This window comes from Pholcus phalangioides, unplaced genomic scaffold (assembly GCF_987345545.1).
Source record: "Pholcus phalangioides strain wild (caught in Gottingen) unplaced genomic scaffold, Ppha-v1.0 ptg000001l_1, whole genome shotgun sequence".
Lineage (NCBI taxonomy): Eukaryota > Metazoa > Arthropoda > Arachnida > Araneae > Pholcidae > Pholcus > Pholcus phalangioides.
Genome location: NW_028301594.1, coordinates 10,366,291 through 10,391,859, shown reverse-complemented (window position 1 = coordinate 10,391,859; position 25,569 = coordinate 10,366,291). Strand labels below are relative to the sequence as shown.

Here is a 25,569-nt window from a genome sequence, read left to right as displayed (position 1 = left end):
TTTCCACGAATATCAAAAAGTTCTTACTCATAAACTTCCAGTACTGGATGTAACGCGTTTGAACTGGTATATTACGCTTTTGAACTTTTTATAATAGTATTTGCTCATGACGCAAAAGCCATCCAAATGCAAACTACAAAAATTACTTAACGCCCCAAAAAAAAAAATTATTTATTGCTTGTTTGTTTTTCACTGAAAAAGAAAAAAAACTTATCGATAGCTTATAGTTATATTGACAGGAAAATGTTCACAAATCCTTTTTTTTTTTGGTATGTATTTCTTACTCGTATTATCTGTAGGTTGTAGAATATGACGATGATGGTGAAAAGAGGAGAGGAAAAACCGTTCACTTCTAATTAACTTAGAGAATTACAGGCCGATCTTAAGAAGGGGAAAAAACATCTTCAGAAAATTTTTCATTTTCTTGCGACGAATAAATTGGATTAACGCCTTTTGATTGTGTTTCAAAGGATTAATTATACATAGAAAGAGGGGAAAAAACAGTATTCATGGAAATAATGAAAGAGGATTTTGTTGAAAATTTTTATCAGTTATTGTTCAGGAAACAATTGTTGTACTTTCTTGTTACAATGTCTCTGGCTTAAAATTACAAAAGGGGAAAAAAATGTTTTTTAGTTTTACTTAAGTTTTTGTTCTTTGAACAATCGATTATTTTTTTTTTAGAATTTTTGATTCTCTATGATACGTTATTATTCTTATAATACAATAGCGGAGAGATAAAAAAATTGGAAATAGATTTGATTCTATAACGTAAAATGTAGGACATCTGGTTGATTATTTTCAGAAAAGAAGTGTTTTATATTTAAATACTAAAAACAACTATTTAATAAAATTCAAACTATAAAAAATATATGTATTTCTAAAATGCATCTATGATTTCTCTTGAATTTTAATTTTGTTTTAGAATTGTAATTAATTTTTTTTTCAAATAAAACTAGTTGTTCTTTATTATAAGCATTAATATAAAATTAATAAAATATGACCTTTTTCAACTTGTCAATCATAAAGTTATTTTATATTGTTCTATTAATCATACATTAAGTTTACAATGATACGTATCGTAATTCATTTCATAAGCTATTAAATTACTTAATAAATTTCCAGTTGATATAACTGGAATCATTATATCATATGATTTGTACTGTTCGATTGATGAATGACAAGTTGAATGATTTTACATGAATTTAGGATAATAATTTTACATGAATTTAGGATAATAATTTTACATGAATTTAGGATAATAATTTTACATGAATTTAGGATGATAATTTTACATGAATTTAGGATGATAATTTTACATGAATTTAGGATAATAATTTTACATGAATTTAGGATAATAATTTTACATGAATTTAGGATAATAATTTTACATGAATTTAGGATAATAATTTTATATGAATTTAGGATAATAATTTTACATGCATTTGTATAAGCAAATATGTATGTAATTTCATTGCAGATAAAATACTGTAAAATTGTGAAATATATATGAGATATATGCATTTGTATATTTTTCAAAATATTTCGGCTTCAAAAATATATTTTTTTAATAATTTCAAATGTGGAAAAAAATATTTACTTGTTTTTAATTTTTAACAAGCTAAATGATTAATTCTAAAGTAGAGTTAGTTTCTAATTAAATCATAATCTGAATTCGAAGAGTAAAAATTTTTGTAAAAATTTAAATATAAAAAAAAGAAATCACATGAAAAAATACGAATAGTTTTTCAAACCTGTATTCAAGAAAAAGCCATTAATAAAAAGAGCTTATCTTTCACATTTCAAGTTGTTCTTGCTTCGATAGAAAACATTCGTTAACGAATATCAAGAGTCGGAATTAATAAAATAAAATTGAATTTCCAAAATAAAAAGATATTAAAAAATTCTTCATGCATTGAGAATGGTAATACGAAACCCCAAAAGATATACCCGAAGGTTTTTTTAGGTATAAAAACATCTTCCAAATACGAAGATACGAGTATAAATTTCACAAGCATGTATTTTCCTCCCACGTATTATGATGCAAATGTTGATATATTCAAAATCACATGAAAAATGCATCGAATATAAAATAAGGGGAAAATAATAATTCATCTATATATTGATATTTGTATTCACTACCGTATATATATATTTTTTTTATTTTTTTTTTTGCATTTCATCATCATGATCCGAGTAATATGAGAATCAGTTTCTTTGTACAATTTCGTCTTCTTATCCTTTGAGGGCACATTAATAAGCTGACGTCCCCACAATCCTTTTATTTATTTTCGTAAGAAGAAATAAGAAAACACATGAATGAATGAAAGAAAAAAAATATTATCATGCACATAAAAGGAAGGAAGAAGTCATCTTTTCTTTTTCAATTGCTTGATTTCCGATCCGGTAATTCAATAGAGAAACGATGCCTGATGACATTACAGGATAAAACAAGGTCTCGTTACTGGGTTTCGTCTTAGGAAATCTGTTGCAAGTATAGGTTATATTCCATGGAAAATGCTTTCTTTTTTCTTCTCGAATATCGAATTCATCCTTGTCCAATAAGAAAAAAAGATAAAGAATCTTATTAGAACTTCGGTTTTTATTTGATAGAAGTAGGATGAAACGAAATCTTTCGGAATAGTTGACATCAACATGAAACATTTTGTAATAATAAGCTCATATACAGAAAATGTGTAGTAATGTTTCGATTCGGTATAGGGCCTATATATAATTCTCCATGAGAAATGTATAAGAAAAGTGATATTTGGTTGAATGGAGAAGGAAGTTCCAATCGGCGAAATGGGATATTTGTTTGTATTTTTTCGTTTAAATGATATTGCTTGAACGTAAAAATATTGTGCTTGTATAGTAAAGTTTCGATTTGAACGTATTTTATTTAATTCTATATGTTTTTTGTTTTGCGTGAATGATATTGTGATTTAAGGTTGGACTGTTCAAATATTATACTCGTCTAGCTTGTTTTCTTATTTTGCACTGAATGCATAAATTCGTAAAACATAACTTTTTGAAAACGACTGATAATTATTTGGAAACTCTTCAACGTCTCTCTTTTCTTTAAAAATAATATCCCATGTTTATAAAATATAAGCTAACTTTATTATTCATTTTTACTGAAACTGAAAACAAGGTGAAGAATCTAATTATAACTTCTCCTTTTATTTGATAACGGGGAAGTGGGCCATGTTCTTGTTAGGAAAAGGAAGTTTTTATTTGATAGAAGTTGTATGAAGCAAAACCTTACTGGATAGTTGACATCAACTTGAAACATTTTTCAATAATATACGCACATATAGCAAATGTACAGCAATGTTTCGATTTAGTGTACATACAATCTTCTATGAGAAATGTATAGGAAAAGAGATGGGGTGTATGGAAATTCTCCCATCAGCAAAATGGAATATTTTTGTTTGTATTTTCTTGTCTGTGTTGTCTGAATGATATTGCTTTTGAACTTCAAATATTGTGCCTGTACGGTGACGTTTGGAGGACGATTCAAAAGCACTTTATATATTATATTTTTTATTTGAGCGAATGATATTGCAATCTCATGTGGGATTGTTCAAATATTATGCTTATCTAGTTGGCTTTTCTTATATGGAAGTGAAAGTTCGTTTTATGAATTTAAACTAAATTATTATGTTGAAACAAATTTTTGAAAGCGAATGGTAACGATTAGACGAATGAGACTTTCCTGTTGTTTACTTTTTCAGCGTTATCTCTACGGGCGACATGCGCAGATAGGGTCAGTAAATGAATGCACACTAGCAACAATCATTTTTATAAAAATTTCGTTGTCATGTGAAGACACAAACTCCTGAGAACTCGAAATCAACAATTTTTTTTTGATATAATATTTTATCTGAGTACTCAGCCCAAAAGATAGCATAAGACGTTTAATATTCAAAGAACGATTTTGTTTAAAATAAGGTTTGTCTGTATCAGAAAGCAGCTTTAACGAGAGCATTTTGCAGCTATGTTTTACGATTTTTAAATGATATGATTTTTATAATAAAGAGTTTGTTGTGCGCCATAGGCGGAGATATAGACTTCGAAGTCTGGGGGGCATGGTCATTATTGCTGGGGAGCAAGATGATGATGTGATGTCAATTCATATACACATATATACATTAGATTAGTCGACTCCACCTTTGACGCTGGAGGGGGGGGGGGATGCCCCCATGCCCCCCACCCGTATCTCCGCCCATGTTGTGCGCATTCTCAATCATGTCTACCATCATTTACATGATTCTTTTACTTGTTTGCTGAATTCATCAAGCCACAGCGATCGTTTATGATGAGGAACAAAGCGAATTACTCTTGTCAGCTACTATTCAACCGTATACGAACCTCATAAACATTCCTCTGGGGATTTCTAACGAATTTGTGCAGCTTGAAAAAGATTATGTGTGGAGGATACAGCGTATGTGTGGTTCTAACTTATTTATGTTGTCAGAATTATGCGTGTTACGTGTTCTAGGAGTGATGCCATCTATCTTAAATTTATGAAATAAACATTTAAAATACCTGCATTTTTGTTTTATATAAGTACTGCGATGATGTACTGCCTGCTCTCTGCGGAGGAACCTCGACATAGGAAAATCGACTTCAGCTGAATTTTACTGCCGTAAATGCATATTTCGAAATTGTTTTATGTTTGTCATTGAATCTTAGATGACATGTTCTGTAAAACTGGATACTTAGGCTTATACCACAGCCTTATTCGAACGCAAAGAGGCATAGCCGCCTGAGACACAGACGTATGAAAAAACTTGGTATTGCCAGCCATAGAACATGACAAAGAATTCTCGCTTTTGCTTACATAGTTTTCAGATAGCAACATACCATCAAATTGACGTCGAGATTGTAAGAGCAGATTTTAATTATACCATAATTAATTGTTCTTTAATTTGAGCTTATTTTACATGTTCGTTGTTTGTACATTGACTATCGCTCATGCTTTTACTTGCTCACATCATCGTCATCATTTTACGACAGGTTTTGGTCACAGTCATCCTTCACTTTATGACATTTTAAATGACCATTGCGATGCATCTCGCGTTTTTAAATTCATTAAAGCCATTGGTTTATTCAACAAATTATAGTTTTTTACAATTTACGACATTTTTTTTAAGTTTCGTGCAACATGCCACTGTTTTTTATTATGCGCACTTTTACTTTTTTGACATGGCAAGAACAAGACAGCCTTGTCCTTGCTTGTCTTATTTTTATATAGTCATTTGTTTTGGCGCAGCTTTACCTAGTTGGTCCTTGCGTGAATAAAACCAAAATCTAATCTAACATGTTACCTACATATTTTTCTAGCTGAATAAACTCGCCTCCTACTCAAGTTTGCTTTTGAATCACAATCACTTCTTTTCGCCATGATAATATCAACTTGGCTTGGTTAATAATGCAGTTATTATAAATTTTTGTATGGAAACAAAAACGTAGTAAATTGTTTAGCCGTTTTAGTCTTTTCCTATGGACTTTTTATACCTTTTATATCTTAGTTTTTATTTGGTTCTTCTTTTTCAAAATAGTTTTAAATGCCATTTTTAGTGCCTTTATGCATGCCTATTTTTATAATTTTTAGTACTTAAACTTTTGGTTTCTACTAATTATATTGATATTCATAAGACTTTGGTAAGGGGATCTTTCAGAACAGAAGCATCTCTCCTTTTTTACCAAAAACAAAAGAAAAATGATTCAAACAGTATTTTCCTTTATCTTATGAGTGCCATCGAACTCTTTTATGAATCCTTATATACGAGTACCACCTACACTAGGAAAAAAACCTTTTTCATGATAAGAGATGAGTCTATATAAATTCACAAAAGAATAAATTGTATTTGTCAGCAAAATATTTCAATAACATGCAAGTATTTTCTAACTGATTCAATACCGACTTCTCTTTTCGAGAGATTTTTTCTTTTCTGTAAAACTAGTGATAGCCGAAAAGAATTTCTCTCGAAAATACGAGACCTAAAAGCAATATAAGAAAGGAAAAAAAACAACCTTTTTTTTGTCCAATCGAGAACTTATTTGTCTTACTTTGAACAGACTTCAATAGAATTTAATTTCCATTTCATACCAACGTTGCGCTAACACAAAAGTCGATTCCTACAGTTTTATTTTTCTTTTAATCACTTTCCCTCTTTCGAAATAATAATAACAATAAAAAAAAAAAACCTCTTAAAAACACAGCTAAAGAAAATCGAATTCTAATATTAAATTTTTCATTCCCTTTCTTAACTCTTGTAAAAAGAAAATGAAGAAAAAATGAAGTTTTGAATGGAAAAAAAAGTTAAAAATCATAAAAAATTGTAACGATTCGTAGGCGAAAGGGGGAATAAATCGAATATTTAATCCAATGTTTCTGTGATGATTGTAAAATCGTAAGGGAAGCAAATGGGATTGTGATCGAGTACAACGCGTGAAGAACTGAATATAAAAAAAAAGAATTAGGTTTTTTTAATTAAAATCTTGGGCTCAGTCCTGAAATCAATTAAGTCATGAAATGCAGTAAAAAAAAAAAAATATCTTTTGCGGACAGCGGTGAGACGGAAGAATTCGTCCGTAAAAGAGGGGCGACCGCTTGATCATTTCTGTCGCACCGCTGCCATTTTCTGCACAAGAGAGATAATTAGACTGGGACCTACAATTTACCGATTCCGAACGGCAGTTTTTTTTTATATACTCACCGGGAGGTTGGTACGGTAACCCCCCTCGATGTGGGACTTCCTGCGGTAGTAATATTTTTCTGTGGTCATGTCACCATTAAGCCACCAAATAAGTCATGCGTAGCCCTGTATCAGGAAAGTTTCTGACATGGACGAAGTGGGTATCAACTCGCGACACCTCTTAATATCCTTTGGTACTTTAGGCGAGTATCTTATCGACCTGGGCTACCCTGCTCCACATGGGTTTGAAATGCATACTTTTTTTTATACAAGGGGGAATTATTATTTGAAAAGAAGGGTTTCACTGTATTATTTCCCCGTAAGTGCACTGCCCACAGCTTATTAAAGTCCCTTTTATTTTGATGATTTTGATTTTATTAAGCGGCAGATTTTTATTACTGGCGAACAAAAATTAATTTTTTTTTAAATACATGCATTCAGTTGAGTTCGCTTATAACATACCCTCTGGTGATTCGAGAGGTATGTTATAACCGACGTATGTCATGAGTAATTAGAACGTATGTCTTATATAGCAGTTGTATGTATACATGCATAAAGTGAATTATTGAAATGCTTCAGATAAGCTCATGTAGCACGTAATTTAATTCAATATAAAGCTGATATAGTCTTTGGTGGATATCTACTGAAGAATTTTGAAAATTTATTGGAACAGTGAAGCACATATATTCAGGGCAATATAAGAAAGGATGAGGGCATACACACCCTCAGTACATACAGGATGTATGTAACATGAGCACATTTCTTTTTAGTTTAATGATATTATACGAATTATAATAAATTTTCGAATACAATAAAGAAAAAAAAATTAACTAATGCTTATGAATTTCACTTGTCATCAATCAACATGCTTTTACCAAGTTTTTTAACAGGCAGTGATTTTTGTGGTAGTGATTATGTGGATCATATAACATTCTTTTGTCACTGCCACTAACAGAGCGATTCATAAGTTACAGAAAAGTAAACACTCAATAATTTTAAGAGCATATTTCATGTAATTTTCAAAGAAATGCATGGAAAGACATGAAATCTCTCTTAAACACATGATTTTAGTGTAAGAATAGTTATATTTTTAATAACAATTGCCACTGTTTAGCTGTAGACCATCGTTTTCCAAACTTTTTGTTCTTATGGCCACCTTTCATAAATAATTTTTTTTCTCTCATCGCCCTTCAACTCAAGTGAATACATAGGATCCTATGTTAAGTCTGTAGCTTCTATCTTCCCCTTGGACCATTTCATCGCCCTCCAGAGGACGATATTACCTATTTTGGAAAACACTGCTGTAGACGATTAAGGGGCTAATGTAATTATTTCGACAATAAATTTTTCGTTGTTATAAAAATCTCAACGGCCTTCCGTGAAAAAAAAATCCAGATACCATCTGCATTCAATACATGTTGCACAAATATGTCAGTTTTGGGCTTCATATTTCCAGGTTTTTGTTTGCAGTATATTATGTCCGAATTATTTTTGAGGTTTGGAGATTGTTTTAGGTATGCTATATCCGCAATGTATGAGGAGTATGACATAACAGAGGTAAAAGTATATGGAAATAAATGCAAAGCCGCAAAAATTATTAAAAATATCAACAGGTAACTACTCATCGCCGCTCGCGCTTTTTGGCGACATCTATAAAAAAAACCCTTCTTTTCACTTTCTTTACATATAATCTATATATCTCTAGTTTTTCTTTTCTTCTTTTTTTTCTCTTTCTTTTTCACACCTTCCGGCATGTACCGATTCGTTGGAAATTCCCGCAGAAGAATGTTTACGAGGTGCCTGTGCGGTCAAGTAGTAGTAGTTTTCAAAGCTAAATGCTAACAGCTGATCAAAGGCTTTCGCGTATAAACTGGCTTTAGTTTTTTGTTGAACTGTATATTGGTACTTTCCACACTGTTGTCAAACGGCTCCAACGATTGATTCCTACGATTTTTCCCGCATCACGGCGATAGTCAATCATCATTTCGAATAAATTAAAAATGCGTAATGAAATGTTATCAAAGGATTGATATTTTTTGAGACTTTTTCAATGGGATCTTGAGAGAATCAGAAATAATGTGCAAATATTTTATACGGTGCGTGTCTGTATTGCTGGCTATTATGGAAGAGAGTGGAAGAATATATTATTTTAATAGAGGGTGTTTTTATGGTGAGGTCTGGTAAAAAAAATAAGTCGTACCAAATTATTCGTATTTTTAACGGGAGCATCATAACGATATTTTTTATATACGCCAGAAACTCGTAATAAGCTAATCAGTAAACAGTTCACTACTGATGATTACGTTAAAGTACTTCCAATTTTTTAACTCCCGTAACAACCCTCACATACATTATTGGTACAGCCTTTTCGTTACTTTGAGAGAGAGAGAATCATACTATTATAAATCCCCCTCTCTCCCCCAATAACTAAAACCAAGATTTATGTCGATTGCTTTTCGCGACGACATGGATGTCTAGACTTATCCTCAATATCTCCGAAGTCATGTATCATGGGCGAAATGACCATAACGCGTACAAGACGGGATCGTTTTCTGGACCACCAACCTTTTTTCCAAATCAACGCGTGCCTTTGATCCAAATGAATGGGAGGTTCCACGAGTAAAAGTATCGTTTCCAGAGGCTTCCGTATTTACCTCCAGAATATTGAGCAACTTGTTACGGTAAAAAAGAAGGAAAGTAAAAGTACATTTATTTATACGAACGTTTGCGGCTCCCTGTGAATTTCCTGTGGCGTCCAGATACTGCTGTTGGTGGCTGTACTCTTTTCCTCTCTAAATATCTCTTACTTCGTGAGGATAAAAAAAAAAATGGTCGCTCGATTCCTTGGTGATGGAAAGACACGGGTTGGCCATTTGCCGACGCTTAAGCTCCCTTCCTTCCACGCAAGTTTATGAGTGGGGCAAGTAAAAGGCTGTAAGGTATCAGGATTTAGTGGCCCGCTGGCCAAGAATAACGTGAAAATAAGTGGCAAGAGGACTATAAAATGCATCTTTTATTGCGGCCGGGGAGAATTTAGTATCTGGGGGGGGGGATGTTGGGATTATTTCCAGGAATGTGAGGCAGTTCGGCGGTTATCTTGTGGTAAAGGGCGATACCTTAATATTGCATCCGTGTGTGTGTGTGTTTATCGACCTGTGTATGCCATCTGAACATCATGTAAGGTTGAAGAAAACTAAGATATATGTTATTGGATATTTTTTTTTCTCCCTTGTAATTAAAACCGTCTGAGAGTATGTGATGTGCACTATTACAGTAAAACTTTATTAATTCGAATTTTTACGAATTCTCCTTGAATTCTCTATCTCATTCAATGTTAAAATTTCTTGCTTAGTTCGAAATTTTTTCGAGTTTTTTAGATAATTCGAAGTTGGAGTAAAGAAATGATTTTTGAATGGGCAAAATTTAGTTTGGAAAAATTCCACAGAAAAATAGACTTTGTTTTTTTTCCGATCAATTCTAGTTGAACAACAAATTTTTAAAGATGAATAAATTTATGAAAATTATATTTTTCTCTAAAATGGAATTCCCATGTACAAAAACTTCGTAGTAAACTTAGCTACTTGTTGCACAGGTTATTCTATGTCAAACATTATGTAAATTCTTCTTTTCTTTTGGTACTATACTACTCTTTTTTTCATTTGCAACTACTCTATGGCTTAACTGCTTGGGGGTAGTGATTACATCACTAGCCTGTCTCTTGATTATTCTGCATCAAAAAATTACAAGGCTGATAATAAACAATTACAGTTCACCTTCCTATGATAATTTTTGTTCCCTGAATATATATTCTTCCACCTCCTCACCTCTATTTCTTTAAATCAATGCTTATACTTATGAAAACACAGCATACTATACCTTTGGATACTTTTCGTTCATCTGCAAGAAGAAATAGAACTTATTTTGTCCCTAGAACTAAGAAAACGATTAGTCAAAAACCCTTTTCTTACCTTGTCCCCAAGTTCTACAACTCTCTTCCTATGCAACTCCTTAGCAACAACACTTCATTTCCGACGTTGAAAAAAAAAAAAAAAAACAAAACTTGAAATGATATGTTTTCAATCAGTAATATAGAAGATTTTTTTCCATTTTTTAACTTCTTGCATAACTTCCTTCTATACCTTTGCCCCCCCCCCCTTATCTTTTGCACATTGACATGCATAGAATTAACACATCTTATTTCTCTATCAATATTTGAATTTTTCACCACGTGCCTGCCTGCGACCATGATTTACTGTTTAATATTATACATAAAACTGTTGTTGGCTAATAAGATTGATGTAAACATTTTTGGTTTTGCTTTTTTCTTGCTTGTAATTTTTTTTCTCATTTGTAGTTGTGATAGCCAGTAAAAGTAATATTTAGCTCCTTGGTTATTTTATTTTTCTTCTGCATTTGTGTTTTTCCCCCTTTTTAATAATAAAGTGTGTGAATAATAATCCACCCTTTCTTGTGATAAGCCAACGCCCACTTTAACGTTGTTCAAGCTAGAGTGTATCAAGACTATGTACCAGTTGATACCGAATATGTTGTTCAACCTATATCAAGGTGAACCATTCAAAATCTGAATATTTTTATAGTCATTAAGAGTATGAAAAGTACAAATTGTAATACGTTAATGAAAGTATATTTCCTTGATACTGGGTGTTTCACTAAGAATTCCTAAATTTGAAAATAAATAATTCGGAAACGGTGATAGATAGAAGCATGAAACCAGTAGTATGTTTATTAAAAAAATCCGTAAGAATCTAATACAGAAACCTCAAAAGTTTAGTTACAAATTGCGCCGGCGTTACAGATCCTTATAAAGAGAGATCAGACGCTCTGTGAGTGCCACGGATTAAATCACAGCCCTACTGCCACGTGGAGAAGTTTTCAAACGCGATTTCAAGTCGCAGAAGGGCCAGATGGGAAAACAATTCGTGAGCTACTCAAAAAATTTCAACAGACAGGCAACGTGGGCGATGCGTTAGTGGGTCCCACCCACTCCGTCGTTACACCTGAAAATGCCACGACACTTGCTGCAGTTATTGAGCGTCATCCGAATAAATCTGTCCGCAGACTTGCCGCTGAATCTGGAATCACGTCATCCAGCACGTTCAGAATCCTGCGGAAAACATTACACATGTTTCCGTACAAGATTCAATGCCGTCACGCTATACCAGCTCGAGCTGAACAACAAAGAGAGGATTTCACTAACGAGATGCTGCCCAACATGATTGATTGATGGTTCTGGTTTCGATGTCGCCCGAATATGGTTTACAGACAAGGCGCATTTTCATCTGGATGGTGTCGTTAACAGACACAATTGGCGAATTTTGGCTACCGAAAACCCACATTTCTGTGGTGTTTGGTCAGAACATGATGTCTCCAAAAAATAGTTTTTTGACCTACTAGTAAGTCTTGCTAATTATAACTAAATGGCTAAACAACATGCTGATATATGATAGTTTCATTTGTATTTGTGTGTATGCTTTATGTATGATTTTTAAATGGCAATGAAAATGCTCATATCTGAAAAATGTGATTTTGGACTTATCATGTTCTGACCAAACACCACAGATTTGTCTCACGCACGACCAGTCCATTGCCCGAAACTTACCGTTTGGGCTGCAATCTCCCGCAAAGGCATCATTGGGCGCTTTTTATTGCAAGAAACGGTGACGACTGACCGGTATATTGCGCTTTTGAAACTGATTTTCGCCACTCAACAAGCGTTGGACGAACTATCAGGCACGGCGGGGTTCATGCAAGATGGGGCTCGCCCACACCGTACACAAGCCGTTTTTTGACTTTCTGGACGAACGCTTCGATGATAGTTATTGCGTTAAACTATTCGACAGTTAAGGGAAAAATGCATGGACTGACCTCCGTATTCACTTCGACTGCGACTACTTTCTGTGGGGCACACTGAAGGACATTGTTTACCACAACAATCCTTTAACACTCGACGAACTGGAGGAGCTATTTATCAAGCTTGTGTGCCGATTTCCGGTGTCACACTACAGAGAGTCACTGACAATTTCATTCTTCGTTTGCGACATGCGTGTTGTGTGAAAGGTGCACATTTTGAATCGCTTTTGATGTGAATGCAACGAAGGCAGCTTGCATTACTCACTATGTACAGCCTACTTACTACTTATAGTAATGCTACTTACACCGCCGTATATCAGTGTAATTTGTAACTAAAATTTTGAGGTTTCTTCATCAGATTCTTACGGTTTTTTTTAATAAACACACCACTGGTTTCATGCAACGTTTCCGAGTAATTTATTTTCAAAGTTAGGGGGTCCGTCGTGAAACACTCGGTAGAAAAAGAATGATAAGCAAAATTTGGCAAACATTTCATAACGGATGATCATGAACTAGGCTTTGAGCATGGTCAAGAAATTCTGTTGTTATGCTATATACTATAACAGTGGAATAATGTAGTATCTAAAATCAATTAGCATAATTATAAATTTTAAAAATTTGGAAAACAGTTTCGTAACCGTTCATAAAATTTTAATAATTGATAATTATTATTCTACGTGAATTTTGAAGTTGCACAGTTTTTTTAGTAATTTTACAGATCCAGGATAAATTAATTGCGTAATTTAAATTTTGGATAATTCAAAATATTCTCCTTTGACTTTGGACTTCGAATTGTCCTTGTCCGGCTGAAATAAAATTATTCATAAACTGCGCGGGGGGGGGGGGGGCTGCATGAATAAACTGACACTACTCGGATGTATGTAGCGCCCTTTCATATATAGAGGTATTTTGATGAAACCAGGTGAAAAATACCATTTTTTTTTATCACAGTTATGTTTCTTTCATGGTAGAAATAACGTACATACATTTTTCAATGAAATACGTCCTCCGCAAGAAGCGCTATATAGGTCGGAGTAGTGTCAGTATAGTGGAATCCCGTTGTGTAACGAACTCCAAGATACCAGAGAAATCCCTTCGTTAAAACGAAATTTCGTTATAAAGGATTCCCAGATTTTTTCATTGCTCCTATGTAATTTTATCTGGGGGGACTAGAAAAGCTTTCGTTAAAACGAGAATTTTTAGCTATAACGGTATTCGTTAAAGCAGGATTTGACTGTATAATTAAACTTTTGTGGTTAACAACTTTGAACGCGAGCAATCTTATCCGTAAAAAATCTCGCCACATAGAGCAACAGGTCTACAGCGGTACAATTACTCAATCATTGCACTTCACTCATTGTTATAAAAATTGACGGCAGATGGCAGCAGTACATGTAACAATAAATACACAGAAACAAATTTCACCTTAAGTTCACAACATATATATACACAGTTTCCAACATGGCCTAGGTCTACTGAGACCACCTGCTAAAATCACTTCGTTGAGACAGAGTGATGGGCCATGACCTGGTTAGGAGGAAGAGAAGTATAGCTTAGGTCAGTACAGTTTAACCGACACTACTCCGACCTATGTAGCGCCCGTGGTGGTGGGCGCATCTCGTAGAAACTTGATATATAAACGTTATTTGGACCATGGATAACTGCAATAGAAAGCGCCACTTTTTCACCTGGTGGTCAAAATAGAACTTCTTTTTAATTGAATTTTTTTTTTCCATGGCCCATGTTATCCTATATAAAAAGTTTCATCAAAATACCTCCATCAGGATAAGCGCTAGATACGTCTGAGTATTGCCAGTGTATTTATTACCACCTTGTATTCAATGGATTTTTATTTGTTCTTGTTTTATTTTAAAAGAAATACATCGACATCAATCAACGCAATTATTTAACAAATGAAACCATCAATTCGTGGTGTTTACTCGTTAGATATTTATTACGTTGATTTGCTGTATTCCAGATATCAATGTTTATAAAGAAAGAGATTATCCCCTTTTAACTTAATAAAACGATACATACTTACGATTTCTTTTTCTTCAAGTTTCGTTCATTTTCGATAACAACATACCGTATTCTCAATTAATATACGTATGAATTCATAATTACGTTATGAATTTATACTGATTTGATGAGTATAATCACATATGCATTATAAATTTATAATGATTTCATGAGATTCCACATCACGGGTATTTCTATTGCTTGTTTGCATTTCTCACTTTTGAGGTTAATCAGTAAGTTCTTAACAAAATATAGAAAATTAGATTTTCGTCGAGATACAACTATTTATTCATTAGCGAGTATTTGCAATGCAGTTAATTGACAAATAATATTTTGTGGATAACATTTTTACATGGAAGAACAAACATTAAACGTGCTACGTTTCAGACACAAGATATGTTCAATTTATTATATTATTTTATGGTTTGCATATGCATTTAAAAAAATTTATTATAGATAGTTACGGGTGATTTTTCTCTTATTTTTTTTACAAATATATGTGAATCTGCACAGCTACAGTGGATATTCAGCTAAAATAAATAAGTTCAGCGGAAATTGGAAAATTTGGTGTTTTTTTCTCCAAACTTGGATCTTTTTCAATAAATTATAAATTATAAACTTCAGAATTCAATGATATCAATCAGGCGATAAGTAACGATGAATATTTATTACCGATAATCTCATCAAAAATAACATGCGTTAATGGCATTCAAAGAGACATGGAATCGCTTTAAATGTGATAATTTGTGAATCAAATACAGGGTGGCCAATGAAAGACTTAAGGGTTTGAAAAAGTCATCACTTGTTCATTTTGCCAATACTTTTTATTTTCTTTTTTTATAGGTTAAAGAGCTTAACACGTGGCACGCGGACCAAATGTGGCTCCTCTGTATCATCTGATGTGCGCCGCGATCTTGAAACCGATTTTGTGAAAATGGACTAGCGGCACAGTTCCAGATCACTCAAGTGACTTCCAGCGCATTTAAAGATCACTCAAGTGAATTACGACACATTTACATACCACTTAAGTGACCAGCGATGCATTCCTCGATCATTTGACTGACTCACGGCATATTTACGGATCACTTTCGGCATAGATTCTAGAGCACTTAGACGACTCGCGGCACATTCACAGGCCACTCAAGTGGACGTGGAACATTTCCAGATCACTTAAGTGACTGACGATGCAGTTTCACGTCACTCACGTTATCCGCAGCGCATTCCTCCCTATCACTTGCGTGACTCGCGGGACATTTACAGATCGCTTCAGGTGATTCGTGACATATTCGCCGACACTCACACACACGCACACACACACACACACACACACACACACACACACACACACACACACACACACACACACACACACACACACACACACACACACACAGTCTACTCTATCTACACATTCGCAGATTTGACCGTCGTGAGAGAGGTTACTTTTTTCTTACTTTGCTGTAGGGTGAGATTTATTCTATCGCTGCCATGTTATGCAGTGCTTGGTCCAAGGCTATAGATTTGTATCTATAGCAAGAAACCAGACGACGGGTCGGACTGGACATTAAGAAGGTGGCACACCCCAAACTTCATCTCCACCGGCACTCAATTCGGGATTTATTTCCGTTTCCCCTGCGGATCTGTACTGAGCAGGATGCCGGCGTTCAATCTGCAGAACTTTAACCTTATCGGTGGGTCAATGGGTGCACAAGAACAAAGAGATTAAAGACTACATGACTAGAGAACGGATGCATCGAACACATCTGAACATCGAACTTATATACACAGCATAATTTGCATATTCAATCACTTGATGCTGTCAGACCACAATAAAACGACATACTGAATCATTACTTCCGAATTCAAAAAGAGATGGCAGCACTTCTCGGACGCATAACAAAATGTAAGTGAAATTAATGTGTGTGTGTAAATAAAAATTATAAATCAATTACTCCAATGTTGTTCTTCTGGGGGTGGGGCGAAGAAGAGGACAGTGGAAGCAGAACTTGGTAGATCAACAGGAAACCTTTAGGACAGGCCGAGCATGAAACAAGGGTCTACTTCATAAAATTCTATCTATAGCATGAAGAAAGTGGAGAAGAAATTAATATTGTCGCTAAAACGAATATACGGATGTTCCAAACACTAAAATTCTGCTATTTTTTCTTGATCTTGAATAAATCTCTAAGTAGAAGATAAGGAAAAAACAAATCTCATCGAAAATGTAGAAATATGCAAACTAATTCCTTAACATCATTAAAATATGCTCTATCACGTATAAAAATAGTGAAACATGCAAGAAATAATAATAAGTAAATACAAAGAAATAGAAATCCTAGCCTCAGTGATAACAATGAACAGAGGTACTTTATGATCACATAAAAGACAACATGCATCAGAAATTCACAAAGAGAAATGAAATCGCTTTAAATGTGATAATTTGAGAAACAAATATAGCTCGAGAACTCTTGAAATTCTCTGAAGATATAAGAGTTAGAATTAGGAAGAGAAAGGAAAAAAGAACACAGAATTATTGCTTTAATTTGTAAACGAAACCAAAACTAGAAAAACGTGTTGTTCAAAACTATCGAAAATATAAAAGATGTGCCGATTCTTAATGAAAGATATGATTTCAGTAGCAAAGAAAGAATTCTCTTGAGAATTACACGAACCTTATCGTGATAAGTATCGAACAACGTATCTTTAACTCCTAGATATTGAATAGAAAACTGAATTTTCAAAGAATTTCATAATTACAATTTCAATGAATTTTTGTCTCCCACGTTAGAACGACGAGTGCATCATTCAAATATGTTCACACATATAATGAATAATTACTTCCCACGAACGAACATTTTGCACAACATCATCTACGAATTCATTAGAAATAAGAATAATGGCAAATAACAATGAAGAGAACGATGACAGTTTTCCAATTTCTTGAATTACAAATTTAAAGAACCGAAAAAAATCGGTTTTTCATGATTCAGAATTTGAAAAATACTTTTGCTTTGACGGAAGTGTTTCCCCGACATATGTCTTAAATATTTACCTGAATATAAATTAAACGACGAAAGCGTGTCAATATCGTGTCATTTATCATGAAAAGTTGTATGTATCGTGTCAGAAAATGAACGCGCATTTGAAACTTTAGGAAAAAGACATTTTCAAAAATTGGCCACATTTTTCATAGAAAATTCGCTCAGAGTCTTTTGAACTATTGACAATTTAAAAATCGGAAAACGCTTTCAAATATTCTGAGCTGTTGGAAGTCTCTTCGGAAATGGGTTTTCAATATCATACGATATTTTCCTCGGAATATCTCGCGGATTTTAGTAAAATATCACCGTTTTATGACAAAAAAGTAAGGGAAGAAAGGATTTACGTTGACATCGAGTTACATTTTTCGCAATATTTCGTACATTTACAAAACTCGTGCGTATCAAAGTTCATTTTGGTTGCCGAGAGCGATTTTATTGCGTGTAATTTGTCTTTGGAATCGTTTTTTGATAAAAATCAAACTTTAGTGGTGTTTCTTTTATGGTGAGCTGGAATAAATTTGATGTGAAATTTTGCGGTATTAAAATTAGCTTCCACATGAATAGCGGAAAAATTAGGTAAAGTTCATATTCTTCTCGATTTTTCAATTATTCAGATAATGAAAATATTAGTTGTGTAAGTTTCCTGTTAATGGAAATAGGTGTAAAATATTTTTGCTAACAAGTTTCATAGATAACCGCAAATTTATTCAATAGGTACATAATAGCAAATTAATTCATAATTATATATAATTCCAATATATAATCACTAAACATTCAATACATATAATCACTAAACATTCAATATATATAATCACTAAACATTCAATATATATAATCACTAAACATTCAATATATATAATCACTAAACATTCAATATATATAATCACTAAACATTCAATATATATAATCACTAAACATTCAATATATATAATCACTAAACATTCAATATATATAATCACTAAACATTCAATATATATAATCACTAAAAATTCAATATACAAATACAACGAAACAGGCAAATTGCCCAACGAGGTGGCTGACTTAAGAACATCATGGATCCTCGAGCCATTTTTTGGAGGCCCTACCTACTACTGCTACACCACACATGCACCCTGCCCACACCCCTCCCCCCGCGGAATCCCCAACGAATCGGTACATGCGGGAATGTGCGTGTAGTGAAACCTGACGTGAAGTTTTTTGTTTTCTCTGTAATGCTTGTTATGTGTAGTGCTGCCATCTGCCACCAGTTTTTTTAACTATGAGTGAAGTGTTATGATGGAATGATTTATCGTTGTGGGACTGTTGCTCTCTGTGGCGAGACTTTTTAACGGGGAGATCGGCTCGCATTTGCGCCTTGAAGTTGGGAACCACAGAAAACCAACTTCAGCCGACCACCACTGTGGGGTTCGAACCCAGATCCTCGCATCGCGAGTGCGTCAATATAACCACTCGACCACCACAGCGGCCAATATGACTAAAACCTCAATAGACAACCGCTATAATAAATTCAATAGGTAATTATTGATAATTTTAGTAGAAAATCACAATTTCTAGTTTCATGGAAGATTGCAAATAAATTTCATGAATAATTACAAATAAGTTTCATGTGTAATTAAAAATGAATTTCATGGTTAGTAACAAATGTATTTCATAGATACTCACAAATGTATTTCATAGATACTCACAAACAGACAATTAAAAAATTATGGCAAATAATTTTTGATGATTATCTGAAAATATATTACAAATAAATTTTTTGAGGGCAATCAGAAATGTATTGCTGAATGTATGTGAAGAATAATAAAAACCCATACATTTAAGATTATACTTTTTGATTGATTTTATTAATACTTGCTTTTATTAATTTAGAAAATTTTAACGAATTCCATGAACTTTCATGAATCGATTCCACAACTTTTTTCCCTAAGAAAATTTGAAAATTTTTAATTCTAAATTTCACAAACTTTTTATAAATAAATTTCACAAGTTGTAAATGGCAAATTTCAAAGATCTCACAAATTCTAGCAGAAAAAATTAACAAATTTGAATGAATAAATTTTAGTAATCTTGAAGGGATGAATTTTTCAACAAATTTGACAGACAGACTTCGCTAAATTTTTCAAAATAAATTTTACTAACGAATTTTTCTCATTAAAATTTTATAAACTTTTCAAAAGAAATTCTAACAAACAAATTTTTTTAGTTTATTTTTTATTTTTTACTAGTATAAATGTTGACATTCATGAAAGCATTCATCAGCTAATCATATAAAAAAACAAAAGTGTTTGTTTCGTCCATAATTATTATAGCATAATGTTTCATAATAACCAAAAAAAGAAAAAAAAAAGGAAGATTCAAGTATTGTGAACACTGTTAAGCTAAGATAAAGTAAAAGAAAGAGAACTCAAATTCTGCAGAAAATATCGTTTCTTCAGAATGGATATTGGACTTTCTAGAGTAATCCCGATGCATCAAATCCTTACTCTGCCATGAAAAACTATATCGCTAGTCCCCGATCCGGAATAAAAATAATATCTGACCAGAAAAAGAGGAGAATTTATGATTGAGTGAGATCAATATCTTTTTTTTTTCTTTTCCTTTCCTAAGAATATATCCGTGAAAATAAGAAAATAAAAAAGAGAGGAAAAAGCTTTTAGAACAAATCTGCTATATAACGAAAGAAAAATTTTAGCCTGGAAAATACTTTTATACGTCGGAAGAGTGGGGCCGGTGCGTTAGATATTGACTAAGATTCACTGGAAGTTGGATTTCTTCCGCCATCTATCAAAACAGAAAATTTCGGAGTGTTAGAGAGAGAGAGAGAGAAATATATATATAGTGTATATATATATATATATACATGTACACATATATACAAAAAGTACAGTTAACGGAAGGCGTTATTTTTTTTTTCCCCTCGCATTTGCTTGGAATTTTCTCACTAAAAATTGGGTGTGACAACCACCATTTCCTGACTAAACCAAGATGAACTATATCCACGAGAAAGAAAATATGACATCATTTCTTTTGTTTGACTTCATATGTGGATATGTATCTTTGAAGTGTGAAGGGGCTCAGACGCGTATTTTGAAGTTTTCCACCATTTTTATCCTTATTTGACTGCCATGTCTAATCTGGAAGATAGTTCTACCGTTCATCTCACAGATATTCCGGGTTGCACGTGTTGTATAATCATTTCGGAAATCGCGTGAGCAGGCTCAGTACGTTCATTGATAGTGTGGAACTAGAAAATTATTATAAAGAGTGATTTATAATGAAGTACAGTAAACCTCCTCCCCTTTTGCGGACACTCACGGGACACAACAAATTGTCCGTAAAAGAGCGGGTGGGGTGACAATATCTGAGGGGGATCCTGTTGAAAAAGCAAAACACAGTATTAACAATAACTGAAATGCTTCATTAATCATGAAATTTCTGACAATGTAAGATGCGTTTAAAGTCATGAAAGTACATAATTGTATTATTGCACTTATGTGCAATTAAAATTCCGCAAAATAAACATTATACAATAAAATCTCTCTTTTGTGGACAATGGAGGGACAAAAAAAGAATTGTTGTTAAGAGAGTGATGACCGCAACTGAGGGGTGTCCGTTAAGAAAGGTTTTAGTGCAATAAGAAATTTAACACAAAAAATAACTAAGAAATTTAACCCTAAAGCCGCTTGGCAGTCCAGTGGTTAGGGAGCTAGCTTCGGACGGTGCAGGTCTGGGTTCGAATCCTGCTTCGAAGTAGTTCGAATCCTGGGTTCGAATCGAGCATGGATGTATACTAATACTAACAAATTCCCTGGACAGATCCTAAAGATCTCTTGGGAATACGTGATGATGATGTTACTAAAATAAAAATACTCTGAACAGGGGGATTATATATGGATCGCTTGGGAATTCGTGAGTATCACAAGTTATTTGAAAAAATTTGCACACTGTATTTACATCTTGTGGAAGAACTGATGGTGTATGTAGCCTATGTATGGTGAGTATTCCAACACCTTCGACATGCATTTTAAGCTGCGAGACCAGTTGTGTCTACAGGAAAATGTAATTACTCCGTGTATAGCAGTGTTTCTCAACCACCAGGCACTGGCATCAGTCAAACTGGGCCGTGAATAGTTCATTGTCTTATTTCCCCCCTTCATTTATTCCCTATTAGTCAATGTATGTGATCGGGCCGTCCACTCAAAAAAAGAAATCAACCGAGTCGCGGTCTTCCAAAGGTTGAGAACCATTGGTCTATAGTACTTCAGAAACCGAATATGTTTTGACTGCTTTCTTGCTCTTCATACTCTACTTCTTCCATATCGTCTTCTTCAGATGACTCTGGCATTGCTAAATGCAAAACGATATCGGCTATCTCTTCGGCTGTACGATCTTATACATTCTCAACGTATCATCTATAGGGCCATAATCTTCCTCCGATATCGTCATAAATCACTTGCAGTTGATGTCGTGAATTTTTTTTCTTAGTGATAGAGAGCGACGAAAACTAGAGCTGGCCATATTTAATAATAGCATGGAGTCATGTACAAAATATACAAGCAAAATATCCATACAGGGGTTTTACTCCAATTGAAAGCATGATGAAAATGATGTCTATGAATGTGACCGTTAATCAGGAGTTCGAAATATATTATTTAAGTAGACTTTTTGCCGAGAAATTTTTATTTAACCGGAAAGCAGAGGGCGACCGTTAAGAAAGGTTTTACTTTAAACAATTTTCAGATGCTATAAGAAATTGACAATCGAAGACATGTACCACAGCTGCAATCCATTAAGTGGCTGTGTTCCGCTTCTCAGAGAAGTGGCATAGATGATAGGGCATGTCTCATGGCTGGCAGTGAAGAAGCGCATTTTGCGTTCTTGAATTGAGCAAAACAGAATCCGTAACCGATACGCAACGATATTTTGAGTCTAAAAAATGAAGATTGTCAAAGTCGTCCTTTAATAACATTATCCAGAGACTTCACATATACAGAAGAGCGTCCTCGTGATACTCACTTCACTCACTCGCTATCGCCTACATCACTCATGTAATGTCTCCGAAGTCATCAGAAAAAAAAATGGAATGTAGAAAATCACAATTGGTTTTAGCGATGAAACTGACATTATTCTTTTGCTCAAAGATGACGGATGAATTAGACCGGTATTTTGAAAATCTATATATCTGTCTCACGGATCATAAATTTGATCATGAATTCCACAAAGCTGGGGCTGACAGGGCTTCAGTACCGACCCAGGATGATTCTCATCATTTTTTCCCAAGCTATAAATTCGCTATAGATAAGCGAGTAAAGAGACTTGCCTGGGGGACCCCGCCAAGGATTTCACTTTAGAGGCCTTTCATCAGGATGGGGGGAGGCATGTGTGTGTGATTGTGGTCCCTGCCTTACGAATCACCCTATATTATTTGTCGTTGGCCGGTGAGAAAGAGAGCAGTAGCGTATTACCTGAAAATCCTCGACATCTTGTGAAAAGCCTGAGAATAATAGGTGTATTACGGTGTGAAATTTACATGAATTATATTATACTGTGTGAGCTTGTTTTGACATTTACAATGGTGGAAGGGAAATACCTGCACGTGCAGACCAGATCACACTCACAATTCACCAACTTTCCTATAGATGGCAGTACTAACATCAAAGCCATACAACACTAGATACTGACGTAGATTAAGGTACGTACACACATTCTTAGCGCAGTTCATTCGCCCCTGAAACGGTAGGAGCTGAAATGGTAATAAATTGTCCAATGGTGAGAGAACAGAGTTGTTCTATGTTTCCAAAAAGACAGTACCACCGCCTTTTGATTTGTCTGAGACTTCGCTGCACTACGCATTCCGACAGTGTCCAATTCAAATAGGTAGAAGAATCTTCATCATTGCATTTAATTTTAGTATCCAATACGGCTACAGATTCTAGATCAAAATCAAGGAACCGAATTTAAATTTCAACTTAGTATTAGCATTGTTCAAAATTGAAGAATACCAAAAAATATATAGGGAAATTTATAATTCTTGTCAAACTTTTATACATCTGTTCATAGAAATTTAGAATCCTTTCTCATCGAAGAGAATTAATCAGCATTCGAACACACACATCCAATCACTATCTTCAAAACACAAACTAATGCTATCCTAGGATTACTGTGTGATTCACTTTTGTCTTGAGAGATTTAAGTCAAAATTCAAATGTCGCACATATTTCTCGTTTCAAAAGATACGCATATCATCGTATATTGCTTTCCGACTTTCTCGAAATTGCGATTCCAATACAGACTCCAGCATCTCCTAAATAAAATATGTTTATTTGCCAGATGCTATTATTATTCTCGTTTCGTTGATAGCCATTTGTTACGTATGCACTCTGTGTGTGTGAGAGAGAGAGAAACGATTAATTTTCATTCATTACCGTCTTCAAGATACGCCTCCTCACACAGAACTCAACCGTTCCGAGATAAAGTCGTAAACATAAATTGCGAATAACTGAAATATCTTTGCACATATACCGCTAGAGTTAAGACGTAATTGCGAGACCTGTGAGTAATTTGAATAGGCGAACGATTTCGAGAAACGGAACTAGAACAGTCACGTGTAATTCAGGCTATTCAAAAATGAAATTTTCTTCCTAGAAATTATTTTTATATCATGAATGAGACCTGATATTCTATTTTTGCTTATTACAATTTTTTGAATCATTCTTTTATAAAATAATTTCAATTTTCGAAAAACTTCATAAATTTTCATCAAAGTTTTACTAACGTTAAATGAAGTAATAAATTGTATATATTTTGTTAATCTCCATCACTATTTAGAATAATCTTAGTATCTCGAAAATGATCGGTAAGTTTTAAATATTCTCACAAAGAAACTGAATTTATAAAATATTTTAGTAAAATAAATACTTAAATTCCCCCCCCCCCCACCAGCTTATTAGACATACGAAATTGATCAATGACAGAAATTCCAACAAAATATATCCACTGCACGCAATCAAGTAATTTGGAAGATAATAAAATATACGAAAAATAAATTTTCGAAGTCGCATTTAAAAATAAAATTTCATTCAAAAAGTTATTTTTATTTATATATCTTGATTCCATATTTTTTAAATATCAAATTTTTTGTTGAATTTTTCTTTCCTAAAATAATTTAAATTTTTGACATCCCACCAGAAATCTTCATGAAAATTTCTCTCTAATTAACCAAATACAAAGATAAAAAAGCCACAACATCATTCAAAATGCCGAACGAGGTGGCTGATTGTCCATAAAAATATGGATGTCAAATATATAACCAAAATACAGTGACCCAATATAAAAGCACATACATTTGGTCACGAAAAAAAAAATCCTAATAATTAATGCTATATGATTACTGCTCATAAAAAAGATTATTTTTTGTTGAATTTTGTCCTGTTGTCCTACTCTAAGAATAGGTAGCTTCTCAATTTACCCCTCTATGTCTACCACACTTCTTTTTAAACGCATTAATTGTGTAAGAACTCACAACCCCCGGAGGTAAGCCGTCCATTTATTAACAGCCCTTTAGGGAAAAACTCCCTGCGACACCACAACCTGGAATTGTCCCTTACTGAACGATACTGGTGTCAACTTGTGGAAACAGTTGATTGACGGTGCATTATCGTCAATGGTCTGTACTATTCGCCCAAAAATTTAAAATTTTCGAATTTTTAATTTTAAATTTTCGACGGGATCGAAAATTTTAAACACATATCCTCTCGAAACCTGCGTTCCTCCAATATAAATATGCTCACGAAATCGTCTTAAAATAATAAATAGCATTTTTAATACATAAATATTATATTTCTATGACTGTCTGTGCTTACAATATAGTCGTTAAACTTCAAATATTCACAATTCACATGAAGTATTTTAATTCATATAATTTTTAGTGAATT

The 25,569-nt window shown here is 33.6% G+C and overlaps 1 long non-coding RNA gene across 1 annotated transcript in view; it reads left to right on the top strand.

Annotated features, from left to right (window-relative positions):
- Positions 1-15,890, top strand: part of LOC149089837 (uncharacterized) — a 52,621-nt gene extending 36,731 nt beyond the window's left edge. The window contains exon 3 of the long non-coding RNA XR_016193023.1: positions 15,438-15,890. This is a non-coding gene — a long non-coding RNA (uncharacterized LOC149089837). The remainder of the gene's footprint in view (positions 1-15,437) is intronic.
- The last annotated feature ends 9,679 nt before the right edge of the window (positions 15,891-25,569 follow it).